This window comes from Electrona antarctica (genome assembly GCF_951216825.1).
Source record: "Electrona antarctica genome assembly, chromosome: 3".
In the NCBI taxonomy this organism is placed as follows: Eukaryota; Metazoa; Chordata; class Actinopteri; order Myctophiformes; family Myctophidae; genus Electrona; species Electrona antarctica.
The window spans coordinates 10,052,649-10,067,315 of NC_136808.1; positions in this window are offsets into that span (position 1 = coordinate 10,052,649).

Genomic DNA, 14,667 nt, shown 5'->3' on the forward strand with positions numbered 1-14,667 from the left:
TCTGACTCATCGGCATTATAGACATGGAGTATGGACACAGCTAGATTTCATCCATATGTATCCTCATCACGGTAATACTGAGTTCATGTGTTAATATTATAAATGAATAGCATGGCATGTTGGCATGAAAGTCTAATAGGCAAAACGGTGGGCAAAAAAACACGAGAGAACTAATAATTAATCTCTAAATGAGTCAAATGAAAATAAATAGAAATCGGTTGAATTTGCAGCATGTCTCTAGTATGCATAAAAAGACCGTTTGACATATGTTGTCTTTCATTTTTATGTTGAAAAATGTTGGGCACATATAGTCTACATACTTTTCGACGTTTGGCACTATTGTAATTGATTTTGCATGAAGAATATGGCATTCTAAGTAAAGACATAGCTTTGGTCCCACGTACAAGTCTTCCTCTGAGCGAACCTGTGTCAAAATTCACAGATTAAAATGGTTGATGAATCGGAATGGTAATGTGGGACTGGGAACCTTTACGTTCAAAATGTGTCTGTAAACAGCTTAGTGATTCAGGCCCATGGATATATAATTGATATATAGTGGAGTATTCAGAGTATATTCCTTTAAATTGCAATAACACAAACACTTCATGGCCACGATATTCAAGCTACAGATATCACCTGTAAAGACAATAGGAATTATTTGAATCCAATGAAATTATATGAATCAGAACGTTGGTTTAACAAGTCTTCATGTTTAAATTAGCTTAGTGAATGTTACCCTTTTCATATTTAATTGTGACGGGTGTTTAAATATTCACTGTGCTGAATATGATTAAACTGCTAAGTAAGAGATAAAGAGGCTGGCCAATCAACCTTCTGCATTTAGAAACAGACAGCCAGGCTGTGATGGCCTCAGGGCGGGTGCACACAGACATGACAGAGAAAGATATCACCTTAAATCATGACCTTAGATTGATTAAAAGTCTCTCTCTCTCTCTCTCTCTCTCTCTCTCTCTCTCTCTCTCTCTCTCTCTCTGTCTGTCTGTCTGTCTGTCTGTCTGTCTGTCTGTCTGTCTGTCTGTCTGTCTGTCTGTCTGTCTGTCTGTCTGTCTGTCTGTCTGAGATGGGTCAAATGCACATTTCACTGCGGCGTGTGTGACAAATCGTACAACTTTGACTTTCTGCATTTCTCTTTGCCTCTCTCTCTCCATCCATCCATCCATCCATCCATCCATCCATCCATCCATCCCCATCAAATATCATCTATTTATTTAGATATTGAGTCATTCCACGAAACTGGTAGATTTGCGGGCCCTCTGACCTCTGACCTTTTCAGGTGTATTTTATCGATTGAGTCACCAAAAAAAAAATATATATATATATATATTTTTTTTTATCCCACGATTTTGTAACCCATTTATCACCCCTGTGTTAATTATCTAAGTGATCCTGGGCTCTACACACCCTCCGCCAACCTAGTCCCCATATATGGGGGACATGGGGAGAGCAATGGACTTGAACTCATGCTTCCTTCATGCCTGAGTGTCCAAGTTGCTCCTTTACACCTGACAGGGGGGAGTTTCCCTGGTTGGATGTAGCGCGTGGAAGGAACACGTTATTCCAATCAGTTCCTTTCCCCTCCATCAGGCGCCCCGGCTGGCCAGGGGGAGGCAGTTTAGAGACCAGGATTACTGCATGTTTTTTGTGAGGGTACCTACCCTAGAGGACACGGGGAGAACATGCAAACTCCACACAGAAAGGCCCTTTCGCCAACCCCGCCTCGGGTATGGGCACTGATGACGCGGAGGAGGAAACACGCCGCCAGCAGCCACAGCGTCCCGAGCAGGAATTGAACCCAGGACCTTCTAGCTGTGAGGTGACAGCACTACCAACTGTGCCACCGTGCCCCCCAAAATATATATTTTAAAAGCTTTTTATCATCAATTGAAATGTTCCCTTTACTATTGTGTAAAAATCACATTCATTTTACCACTTATCCGTAGTCGGGTCGCGGGGGCAACAGCTCCACCAGAGAGCTCCAGACTTCCCTCTCCAGAGCAACATTAGCAACTTCTTCCTGGGGGATCCCGAGGTGTTCCAAGGCCAGTGAGTCAAAACTCCAACTGCGCCTTGATCTCGTCCCAGTGGGACGTGCCTCGAGGACCTCCCTAGGGAGATGCCCGAGAGGCATCCTAACCAGATGCCCGAACCACCTAAGCTGGCTCCTTTCCAAGCAAAGAGGCAGCGACTCTACTCCAAGTCTCTCTCGCGTGACTGAACTTCTCATCCTATCTTTAAGGGAGATGCCAGCCACCCGTCGAAGAAAACTCATTTTGGCAACTTGTTATTTGCTTATTAACTTATTCTTTCGATCATGACCCACACTTCAAGACCATAGGTGAGAGTAGGAACAAAGATTGCTCAGTAGACAGAAAGCTTTGCCTTCTGGCTCAGCTCTCTTTTCGTCACACAAGTGTGGTACAGCGACTGCAATACCGCCCCTGCAATGAACTGGCCCTTTACTAATATCAACAACAGGAATTGGCATTCTACAAGTCTTCTGAACAACATGTTACTGAAAGAGGCCTTATTTTACAATGTTTTATAGTAATTTATACTCTCATACAGTATGTGGTCGTAAATCATATACAGCTCAACTCTGTTACATGGAATAAAGATAAAAAATAATTATTTGTGAAAATTATGTTTGTTATTTCAGATCTGATTTCTTAATCTCATGCATGCCATGTGATCTCCTGTAATCACCACAGGTACAGTAGTGACCATCTTGAGTAAAGAAATCACAACCCAATTAATAACAGGGTTAACTCAATCCTGTTATTATATTCAACACCATTATTATATTAAACTAGGAATGGTATGGCCTGGTCAGCCTGTAATGACATGCATAAGATATGGTCATCCCAGCTCAGAAAGAGGTTCAAAGTTTAAAAAAAATTAGGACGACCGTCGAGGCGATTATACTCTATGGCTCTGAGACGTGGACACTTTCAAAGAAATTAGAGAAACGGCTGGATGGTACTTACACCCGCCTTCTAATGAGAGCGCAAAATCTCTCTTGGAAGAGCTACCCATCGACTTATCTATAATATGCGGCAACCTTCCCTGTGTTTCTTCACTGGTCCGATCCAGAAGAACACAGTTTGCCGGCCACTGCTACAGTGCTGATCATGAGGTTATATCTTCCCTTCTTCTCTGGAATCCTGCCTCAAAGCAGACTAGATGTAGAAAACTGTCGTTCCCTGATGTCATCGCTAGGGACACATGCATCAGTAAGCAGGAACTGGGGATGGCAATGAAGGACCGGGAAGTCTGGCATGGCATTATGAAATCTCTGATCTCGACCGCGGTCGAAAAATGATGATGATGATATTATTCTATATAACAATAATAATTTAATGCCTGAGATGGGGAAATATGTTTTTTCTGCTAGTTAATATTGTGGGGTATTCAGAAAAGTCAAATCTTTAAAAAAAATAAAAAAATAAAATCCAAATCGTACCGGTTTCGCAGATTACCTGTTTATGTTTCTTTTAGATGTCCGTATGAATGCTAAGTATTTATTTTATGAGCAAATGTCATCAAAGGGCTAAACAATATTCATTGAGCATTGCCATTAAAAAGCAATTGTCTTTTGAAGTGGGTTTCACTTTCCTCAAATGGCACGTGAGTCGTTTTACAGCAGAGCCACTCTGTGCACATTTATACATATTCTTTACCGTCTCTTAGTTTGTCTACAGATGCCTGAGAATTGAGATGAGATGGAGATGCTGGGCTTTGATTACTCCAGCTCACTATTCTAGCAGGGTTCCATTGTAAAGACTGAATAACACCGCTTACTCCAAAGTGCAGTTTAATACCACGCTAGAATCTTTTAAATCTGTTTAACACATTTAGGCCTGACGTCGAAATTTAAAAAAAATGTTTTCTAAATCATGACAATTTTCGGAAAGATAGCTTTGATTGATTGAAATATTTATTAACAGTTTGCAGAATTACAGTACATTTCAAGCACAAACTCAATACAAAGGCTGTTAACTGTGAGTGGACGACCCAATTAAGCATTACACTTGTTTACAAGAGGGTCCACCATGTTCAATTCATCAAAAACAGCCTAAACAGCTAAATTATAACATAATGTATGTAACCACCAAAAGGGGTTCCCGCTCAAAATGGGTTAAGGTCGCCTACACTAGCCCGAGACCTATTCATCCACACTCCTGGACCCTTTCACGGTCCTGAAAAGAGATGCCTTTTACATTAGGGAGCAATACAATGACAATTAGATTACGGCGGCTGCACTTTGGTCGTCCAACCGGCCGCACTGACCCCGATGATTGGCTGAGCTGTGACAGCGTGGCTCAGCGGGGAGACAGAGGTGGCAGTCCTGGCAGCTCCATTGTTGGATAAGGAACCTCTTTATGTGCAGCCGGTGTTGCCTCTGATGCGATTTGGCCTTCTCTCTCTCTCTCCTCACTTTGGATGATAAAAAGATTCCCTTTAGGGACTGACTGGAAGGGCCCATATAGGCCCGTTGAGAGACCAAAATTAGAGAAATGACGGTGCTGGGAATGATGGACAAAAGGTTGACTCCTGACACTCTCTGCGAAGCCTGGTTTGCAGGCAGACTCTGTGCGATTGTTTTGTGAATTTTAACTAGTTAGACCCTATACTTAAGTTGACTCGAGTCTCCCAGCGGTCCTTTAGGCCTATAGTAGTCTACCGTATAGAGGATGAATTCCTTTGAAAGCTCACACGTTGCGACGTGTTGTGAGCTTGAAGGTTTAACCCCAGAATAGGGACACTATACTGTTCACCTGGCTAAGTGGTCTTTGTTTGAACTGGAAATGCACTGTAATTGCAAATTTTAATAGAAAAACCTATACGTTTTTCACAAGGAAATTGTGTTACAGTACATGTTTTCTTTTGTTCTTTTCATGATGAAAGGAAGTGATGGAGGCAGGTACTCAGCATGCACGATGATTATGATGAAGCCGACAGGCTCTGAGTGTGAGTCAGTTCAGTGTGGTGCTAAATACTCCCGTATAGAGATAGCAGATCAAGGAAATAAGGCCTCCTCACTGATGCTGTGCTCTGAGCAACGTTCCCCTGCACGCGCATCGCCTCCATGCACCCAAGAAACCACACGCGGTGGAGATAAGAATTTAGGCCTCCTTCAAACCACACCCTTCAGTTAGGTCACCGTTTCCACGCTGCATGCTGCTCACCATTTCATCCGTGTGGTTAGACAACTGAAAAAGCCCCGGGGAACAGTGACTGAACCACACGTAACTGACTACACAGACGCACGCACACACGCACGCACGCACACACACGCACACACACACACACACACACACACGCGCACGCACACGTGGTTTGGAAGATATTGTTTCTTAGCCAACCTGTGGGGCTCTATCTCTCTCTCTCTCAGATTGGGGTAAGTGCCTGCCAATGGTGTCATTTTGTATCTGGTGCAGGCTGCTATCGCGCTATCCTGTCAAGCATATACAGCAGAACACACGGGCCCGCTGCGCTGTCAGAGGGAATTTTCCAGCAGCCCAAAAGGGGTTTTAAGAAAGGGGGGAGACATGAAGCCTCCCAGCTTTCCGCCTGTTTGCTCCAACATCTCTGAGTTCCTCCTCGGTATGTAGGAGGGAAGCTGTCTGACTAGACCACCTCTCCTGCCAGGCTCAGAGAAGACCCACAATATTGGTCAAAGGAGAGAGAGAGAGAGAGAGAGAGAGAGAGAGAGCTAGATAGAGAACGTGTTCCAGGGTTTGAGACAGAGATGGTTAGCTATGTATTAACGAAAACATCTTGAATTTTCACAATCTGCTGCACAGGATAAGCCTTGGACTGGGTTTGTTTATGTAGTTGTTTGTCTATTGGATGGATATTTGCGTGCGTGCGTGCGTGCGTGCGTGCGTGTGCGTGCGTGTGTTCCGTGTGTCCCTCCGTGTGTACAACACATGGTTTTCTGTGCACATGTGCATGCCTTTGTGTTGGCGCGAGTCCGTTTAACGCCTGTCGTGTCTATGAAAACAAACATGTTGTGTCCAGATAGTCGAGTTTCAGACTGCAATTTGTCTGTAACGTTTTGAAGCCTGTGCTTTCTGAAAGGCATCTATAGATAACAACAGTATTACATAATGTGTCATTGCCCTATATATATATATGCCCTATAGCAGTGGTTCCCAAACTTTTTCGTGCCAAGGACCCCCAAATTGTTACTAATTAGCCCCGAGGACCCCCATTTGAGGAGATAATGCCAGGGATCCCCATAAGAGAAGATTTGTATGGCTCTATAGCAGTGATTCTCAACCGGTTTAATTTCAAGAACCCCCAATTTGACAGTTTGACACCCCCATGTAATGGCATTTCTATCTCTTGGGACTCCAATTTATATTGTAAAATCAATGTTAATTAACGGGTCCATTTTGTACACTCTCAGAGTTACAGACCCCTAAGGGTCCATTTGATTCCAAACTATCATTTTGCTGGGGACCCCCCTGGAACTCCCTCAAGAACCCACTTTGGGAACCACATGCCCTATAGCTCTGAAGTTCTCTCCGGACAGACCCGCGTATTTGTCAAATACCCACTTGAAAATCTCCAAAGCGCCTGTGGCCATCACAATGGTGTGTGTGCTACCAGAAGTGTGGATGCATATTGACATTCATCACCACCTCCATCTCCCATCAACCCCCTACATGTAAGCATTCGGTACCTGATCCAGTTCAGTACTGAATGCAAAGTATAGTTGCATTGTTCCTCCGTCATCAATGTCAAGAAACGTATACAAAAGAAGATTTATTAAAAAGAAGAAAAGTGTGCACTTGTAGATATAGGCTATGATATGTTTAGGCTCAAGTGCAATGAATAAATAAAATGATAGAAAAAAAAGAAGAAAATGAAACAAAGCAACTGAAGAGATTCAATTTCTTTCTGCACAATAAAATACTGATTTGACTGCTGTTGGCACCCCCCCCACCCTACCCCCCGCCTTTCTCCACCTATCTCGCTCTGTTTTATCTCTACCTCTGTCTGCCTTTTTTCCCTCTGTCTAACACCCCCCCCCCCCCCCCCCCCCTCCTATCTCTCTCTCTCTCTCTGGCTATGTTAAAGTCTCAGGAGGTCCCGGTGTTATCCGGTGAGTTGATAGTGTATGCCTCCATGCATCACAGGCTCTAAGCCGTGATTGAAACATCAGACAAGGAGGACAGGGCCCCCGAGATGCTCCCAGCCTGACACCCCGCTCTGCAGTGCCAAGTTTGATCATATATACACCCGCCCGGACGGTGCTGCATGCGGGGAGCTCCCACACACATCAGGTATGCTCCACCGCACTGATGTATATTAATCAATGACAATATGATTACCTCTGAATGGAGCTGTATACATTATTTAGAGCGGTGTCCCCTTGGCTTACAGTGCGTCTGCCTTTCAAATTAAACTCAGAGTCAATAATTAATGTTGGGATTAATCAGAGAGCACCTTCAGAGGGCAGGTGTTGGGAGTGCATGTAAACTCTGTGTGTGCGTGCGTGCGTGCGTGCGTGCGTGCGTGCGTGCGTGCATGCGTGCGTGCGTGCGTGCATGCGTGCGTGCGTGCGCGTATTATTGACATGGGACCAGTCACGTGCATGGAAGGGTGATCATGATCTTGGCTCCGGTCCCTTTGGGAGCATCTTTAATAGCCCAAGGCAGTAACCGTACCGTGTACTGTATCCCCCGCGTTTGGAGCGATGATCTCCCCTCTCTCTCTCTCTCTCTCTCTCTCTGTCTCTCTGTCACACACGCCGCGGATGACACTAGCGGACGAAGAGGAGGAAAGGCGGTGCAGGGGTTTTGTTTTTTCTCACGGTGACGTGAGTCTGAGGGGTTTATCTCTCTGCAGCGAGGCAGGGGGGGTCGCCTCGTCTGAGCGAGAGGAGGCAGGGGGGTCGCCTCGTCTGAGCGAGAGGAGGCAGGGGGGTCGCCTCGTCTGAGCGAGAGGAGGCAGGGGGGGTCGCCTCGTCTGAGCGAGAGGAGGCAGGGGGGTCGCCTCGTCTGAGCGAGAGTAGGCAGGGGGGGTCGCCTCGTCTGAGCGAGAGAAGGCAGGGGGGTCGCCTCGTCTGAGTGAGAGCTAGCTAGCCCGGCCGGGTTTTCTCACACGTGGATGGACTCGGGCTGCTATACGGTTCAAGGCCCCTGAAATCCGTCTGGGTGATAAGCTGCCAGCGTGGAGCAGAGGGGGAACAACAGCAGATAGGGCTTTTAAAGCAGTTCGGCTCGACTGGAGGGCTTCTGTCTGCCTGCCAACCGCCTGATTACTCAATCCAGCCTTTTCTGTGTTGCTCACAGTCTGGCCCAAAGAGCTCTCCCATGGCTAGCGCTCAGAGCTACCTGTCAATACCTGATACTGGCACAAATACTACCACTTAATACAGACACAAAGACTGTGCACACAAGGTTACGGGAAATGTAACCTCCAACTCTCCTCTCTGCTCCACAGTGAAGTTTAAAGGATTAGGGCGCGTGAAGCACTGGCAACATTTTAAGTCTGGTTTTGTGGGTGTGTTTTGTGTGCTTTTGAGCCGTACCACACAAAATAACCTTTACGTTTAGAGTTTCAGAGAATGGAAGATATAACGATTAACACAAGATAGTGTGTCGGTTGTTTGTTTTGCTTGTTTCTCATTTTATCTTCTGAACTGAGCTCCCTTTTGCAGGTGCAGTCCAACGGACTGGAGAGAGATCGTGTTAAATTGATTGTTTTTCAACCTTGAAATGTTAGACCAGTTGAAAAAGGCACCATGTGAAAAACATCAACACATTTTTGTAAGAATAAATAAATAAATAATAATAATAATTTAGAAACAAATCTATTGAGGGAAATAATAATCTCATTCATAACTGTTCCATATTACCTGCAAAATTACAATTCCCAGAGCAGTAATTTAACTAAATTGATCTTGACTCTTGGAAATAAACTAAATTATTAATAAAGGCTCTATAAATTCTATAATGGTCCATAATGCTATTATTCACAAAGGGGAAGGCTATGGGGGGCCGAAGCACAGGCATGGTGGTGCAGCGAAGCAGGAAGTTATAGGGGAACTTTGTTTGTGTATTTTATCCTCTACTGTACGTTGCGAGTGTGCTTCCTCAAAGGACACCTCTCACACACACACACACACACACACACACACACACACACACACACACACACACACACACACACACACACACACACACACCACGCCAAACTGCACCACACACACTTACTTGTGATCATCTCTCTGATGACCTCTGCTTTCAGTGGATGATGGATCATCCACGGCTCATAGGCATCTATTTTCCTGCCCAGGAAAAGAGACACAATAAGCTCTGAGCCGCTGTAGGACGGACGGTGGACCTGCATTGGGCCAGCCGCGGGACTTTGTTGTTATAGCGACTATACCTCAGCGTCAGCCACTGTATAAAGCTGTACAAATTGCAACCGTGAAATAAGTGTTAAATAAATAGCTCTACATACATTGTAAACTCCCAACGGAGGGTCTGCTCGGTAACACGAGTCTCCAGCTCTTTATTTAGTAAACAGAAAGTAGACCGATTTCATCCAATCGGGAGAGAGAACACTGGGTTGCGGGAGAAACAAGTGGAATTGGAGGTGATGAAACAAAATAGCAATGATTAGGCAGCTATAGGCTACTTTGCTTAAAAGTTTTAGAAAGTTTTACAACAAACATGTAACATTTTTAGTTATACATCCCCTTTAACTCTGAGAGTGTGCACAATCGTAACCAAATGGACCCGTGAAGGAAATTGTGCCGCATGGAGCAACACTATAGCTCAAACATTATAACACAAGATGACACTAATCACTGGGTGTGAGAGGAACACAATTTGTTTGGATCTGTGCACGCTAGAGACCTGCGGATGGAGTTTCTTGTCACCCACAACCACAACCGCAAATTCATTATCCGCCCGTTATCCAACCGCATCAGCCTATTTATATTATAATGAATTGCATTTTTATAGCGCTTTTCCAAGTGCTCAAAGCGCTTTACAATGGTTCATTCATTCATACATTGGGAGGTGAAGCGGCAAACAGTCGACGCCAGCGTCCTCACTTCCCACATTCACACACCAATGGTGGCAAGCTAACACCGACCAACTCATTGGAGGCAATGTAGGGTTCAGTGTCTTGCCCAAGGATACTTCGACATGTGGACAGCAGGTGCCAGGATTCGAACCGCCGACCCAGGGATTATTGGACGACCTGCTCTACCGCCTGAGCCACAGCCGCCCCATAACCGCACTAACCGCCCCATCCGCCAACCGCGGTTACCAGCGGCTAAATCCGTCATCCGCAATCCCCCCCCCCCGTGTGTGTGTGTGTGTGTGTGTGTGTGTGAGACTGTGTGTGTGTGTGTAGTGGCGTGTCGCCCATGTGTTGTGTGTGTGCAGCATTACATGAAGAGCGTGAACATCAATCAATCAATCAATCAATCAATCAATCAATCAATCAATCGAATGTAAGCCATGGGTTTACAGTCAAACCCATGTGAAACACAATTTCGTAATACCACCAGCTCTTTCTTAGGCTGGTCAATTGCAATGGCAAAACCTCAACATTATTACTGGTAATATCAGAGGCCTGATGAATGTCAACGGTAAGGCCAGATTCAAAAGGAAGAAATTTACAACAAACCCCCAACAATAAGACTAAAATGACAAAAGACGTTCTTTGATCTTTAATGGAAAATGGCACCAACGATTTGGTTAAGCCATATTGTAATAATAACAAACCTTCAAACACCTTGTCCCCCCTTTAGCATTTTGCATTACTGTATGATAATCACATCACTGACTCACCCATTCTATTACTATATACCATATAATCACTGACACACCAGTGACTTCAAAGTCACTGCATACATGATGTTCAATATTATGCTGCACGGAAGCAAGTATAATTCTCATGTCAAATTGTATTAATTCATTCATTTATTCATTTTTTTTAGAAACAGCAAACCCTTTGCATGCAGTGGTGTCACAATCTGTTTAATATTCTTTTTTTCTTTTGGCTCAGGAGGTAGAGTGGCGGAGCAAGCCGTCTTGGAATCGGAAGGTTCCGGGTTCGATTCCCGGCTCATCCTGGCTAAGTGTCAAAGTGTCCTTGAGCAAGACACCCTAACTGCTCCTGATGAGCAGGCTGGTGGTGCCTTGCATGGTTTCCTCCACCATCATCGGTGTGTGAATGTGTGTGAATGGATGAATGTGAAGTACCTTGTAAAGCACTTTGGAGAAAAGCGCTATATAAGTGCAGTCCATTTACCATTTTGTACCACTTGGGGTTGATTTGAATGTAACTGAATTCGTAATTAGAGCATTTTTCAAATAATGTAGGTATAATGTGACATTTTAAGTCTCAAATGAAATATACTGTATAAACTGACCTTTGAATGAGTTTAGAATGCATATTGATGGTGAATAGTATACATTACTTGTTTTATCTATACCTAATTGATGTATTATATTTTCAATTATAATCTGGTCAGCAAGTTACAATGGTATGCAACATTGTCATACATTGGTATTATTTTCCCCTAAATAAATAAAATAATATCAATTCCACCTATTTTTATTGGCATTTTAATATTATGTGTAATAGGCATGACCTCTATACAGTAACTAGACGGAAATGTGGTTTTCGGCTCACTTACTTCACAGAACGAGGTCTGGTGAGGCCTAGCGGAACAAGTCTATAGTGGTTTCACGGCAATATATAGAGCCACAATGCACAACATGCAAAATTCTCCAGGTTTCTTTCCCCCCGCCCTGCTAACCTATTTTATAGAATGCAAAGGTATGCTTGTGGTGGGACAACAGACAAACGGCACATCTATTTTTGACTAATAGGCCAACAATTGTCCCATTTATTTGTGGTAGCAGAATTTTCTGTGAATGCCAGCATTTCTCGGTTGAGGCCTCAGAGCTTGTGGGCTCCCATCATTGCACAACATTACACACAGACAGTTAGATACAAAAGATACTTTTCTATTGGTTTCTGAGCTCCGATGGCCCACAATGTAACGGCTGAGACATAATCGACACCTCGCTTTTTCCGGCTTTGGTAGGGCTTGCAAACCGAAGATTCAAATTCAGCGAGGAGGAAAGTGTTTTTTACTGCCTCTAGAACTCGGCTGAGTTCTAAATGCTATAGACACCGCCCACACACAGTATTTTGCCTGGATATCCGCTGTTTATTTTTGTCAATCTCTGACGTGCTTTGGCATATTTTTTGGACACGGTGGACAAAGTTTGTGCTATAGCTCTCTCCATTAAGGAATTACATCTTGGTTGTGTTTGTTGTAATATAAATATTCACATGTGGAACAATGACACGGATGAGACGAGTGCCACAGCAGACTTTCTGACCCTTTTTTCACTGACGAGAACTAAATGGAAACTGAATAAAAACTAAGCTATGATGACTAAAACTAAGACTAATATATTGACAATTTCGTCAACGAATAAAAACTAGGCTAAAATGTCATGTGTAAAAAGTCATTTTACACTAGGTTGTGTAAAATGACTTATACTGGAATATACTGGACTACTGTAAAATACTGGAATACTGGAATACTTTAAAATCAGTCATTAACACGGCATCAAGGCCCGCCAAAATACATTTTAGTCGACTAAATCAAATGTAGATTTTGTCACAAACTAAATTAAAACTATATTCAAGAGACTATGACTAAAACTAGAATCAAAATATGCCGTCAAAATCAACACTGGACAAGACAGAATATTGTTTTCCCTAGAATGGATGCAGAGCACTCGGCTTGAGACAGAAGGCATGTACAGACTCTTTATACATTACACTTGTACTCTCTCATCAAAACATGTAGTCCATGGCATGCATATGTCAGCAACATGTTGCTGACATAATTATTTTGAAAAGAAAACGATATAAATCATGAGCACATTGAGTGTCTCTCACTCAACTGTATTGTACTGTTTTGTATAGTTGTTCTTTACTGTGTGGTGTAATATGATTTTGAAGATGAAGAATACTACACTGCCTTGGAAACATAGGAAGCAAGGCTTCCACCTGTTGGTTGTCTGTCAGATGACCTATTCTTACAGTACATAAGACCCATGTTTGACCATGTCCACTGAACACTGGCCACACCTCCAATGTATTCTCTGCTCTGTCATTGTGTATAAGAGAGAGAAATGTAAAGGGCTCAGGAGGCTTGCATAAGTGCTCCTCCCTGGGCTCGGTACAGACCAGTCTTTGTAATAAAGTGACATTGTTTCAGTCCACTCTCTACCTCGATTATTTCTTAAAGACTCTGATGTGAGTTCTGAATAATCCACCACAGTGGTTCCATCTCTATTTGATATTCCTAAACTGTAATGTATAGACAATATCTTGGATATATTTATTTGTCTTAGTGACAAGGAATTAACTTTCCAGAGTCTCATCAGTTATTCATGAGGCATAACTCCTCCCTAATAACCCAGGAATGTGAGACAGCTGATCCTGATTGCTCGCAACACTATCAGTATGTGATTGGTTGAATGTTTAGCCCTGGCTCTATATATATGTGTGATTTGAAATGTTTTCCCATATAGCCTACCCTGAAGAAGGCAGTTGTATCTGCCGAAACGTTGGTTCTTACTCTGCATCCTAATAAATAATTCTCTTATAATAATACTCTTTTTGTCTTTTTAAGACTTAACTCTTTACACATTGAGTATTATGCATGTCTTAAGTACCAGGTCTTATGACTTAACTTAAGACCTGGAGGCGTGGTCAATGCTGTTTGGCCACTCAGAATAGCCAAATTGCATTGATCATGCCTCCAGGTCTTAAGTTAAGTAATAAGACCTGGTACTTAAGACACGCATAATACTGCCTGAGTGTCTCACCATCAATCTCCCACAATGTTCTGTCAGAACTTTTGTTAGGCTGGCTTGGAAAATCTCGGAAGTGCAAGAACTACCGAACAAGGTTCGGAAAGGCTCTGCTGAAGTTCTTCACCACGTAATTGTGTTCTGAATGACCTATAGCTGAACAAAGGTTGCCTTAAGCCGAAGAAATGCATGCATCTCCAATGAGGAAATAATTAATTTCACTCCGTTTTTCTTCCCTTGGTCATTTATTACCTGCTCGTATGGCCCAACAGTATTGCGATGGTATCTCGATGGCAGTGTGTGCCATTATATTATTGCCATAATGTGATCATTGGGACTGAAGTGATCCCTGAGCTCTTCAGAGCCCTTTCCCTGTAATTACCTGGCTCTCACATTGTTCTCGAGGAGTTGAGGTGAGCTTCCTCCTGCTCCTCCCGCACACTTTGGGGCATTATCATAAATACAGCACATTAACACTTGTTCCTGCAGCTTGTCAGGATATAAATTAAGTCTGCAGGTGTCCCACCGAGGTTTACCCCTGATACTAATTAAGGCATGATAATTAGGTTTGTTAAATTCAGTCCTTTCAGCCCCGATCCCTCCTCCCCCCCTCGGAATACAACAATTGCAGATTGCAGACAAGACAGGCGCTCAGATGAGGAACCCCCCCCCCCCCCCCCCCCCACAAAAGCTAGCACACCAGAGCAAGCCAATGGGGTACTTACTACTTACCTGATAAAGTCATTCTCTAGCCCTGGCTAGAGGGAATGGG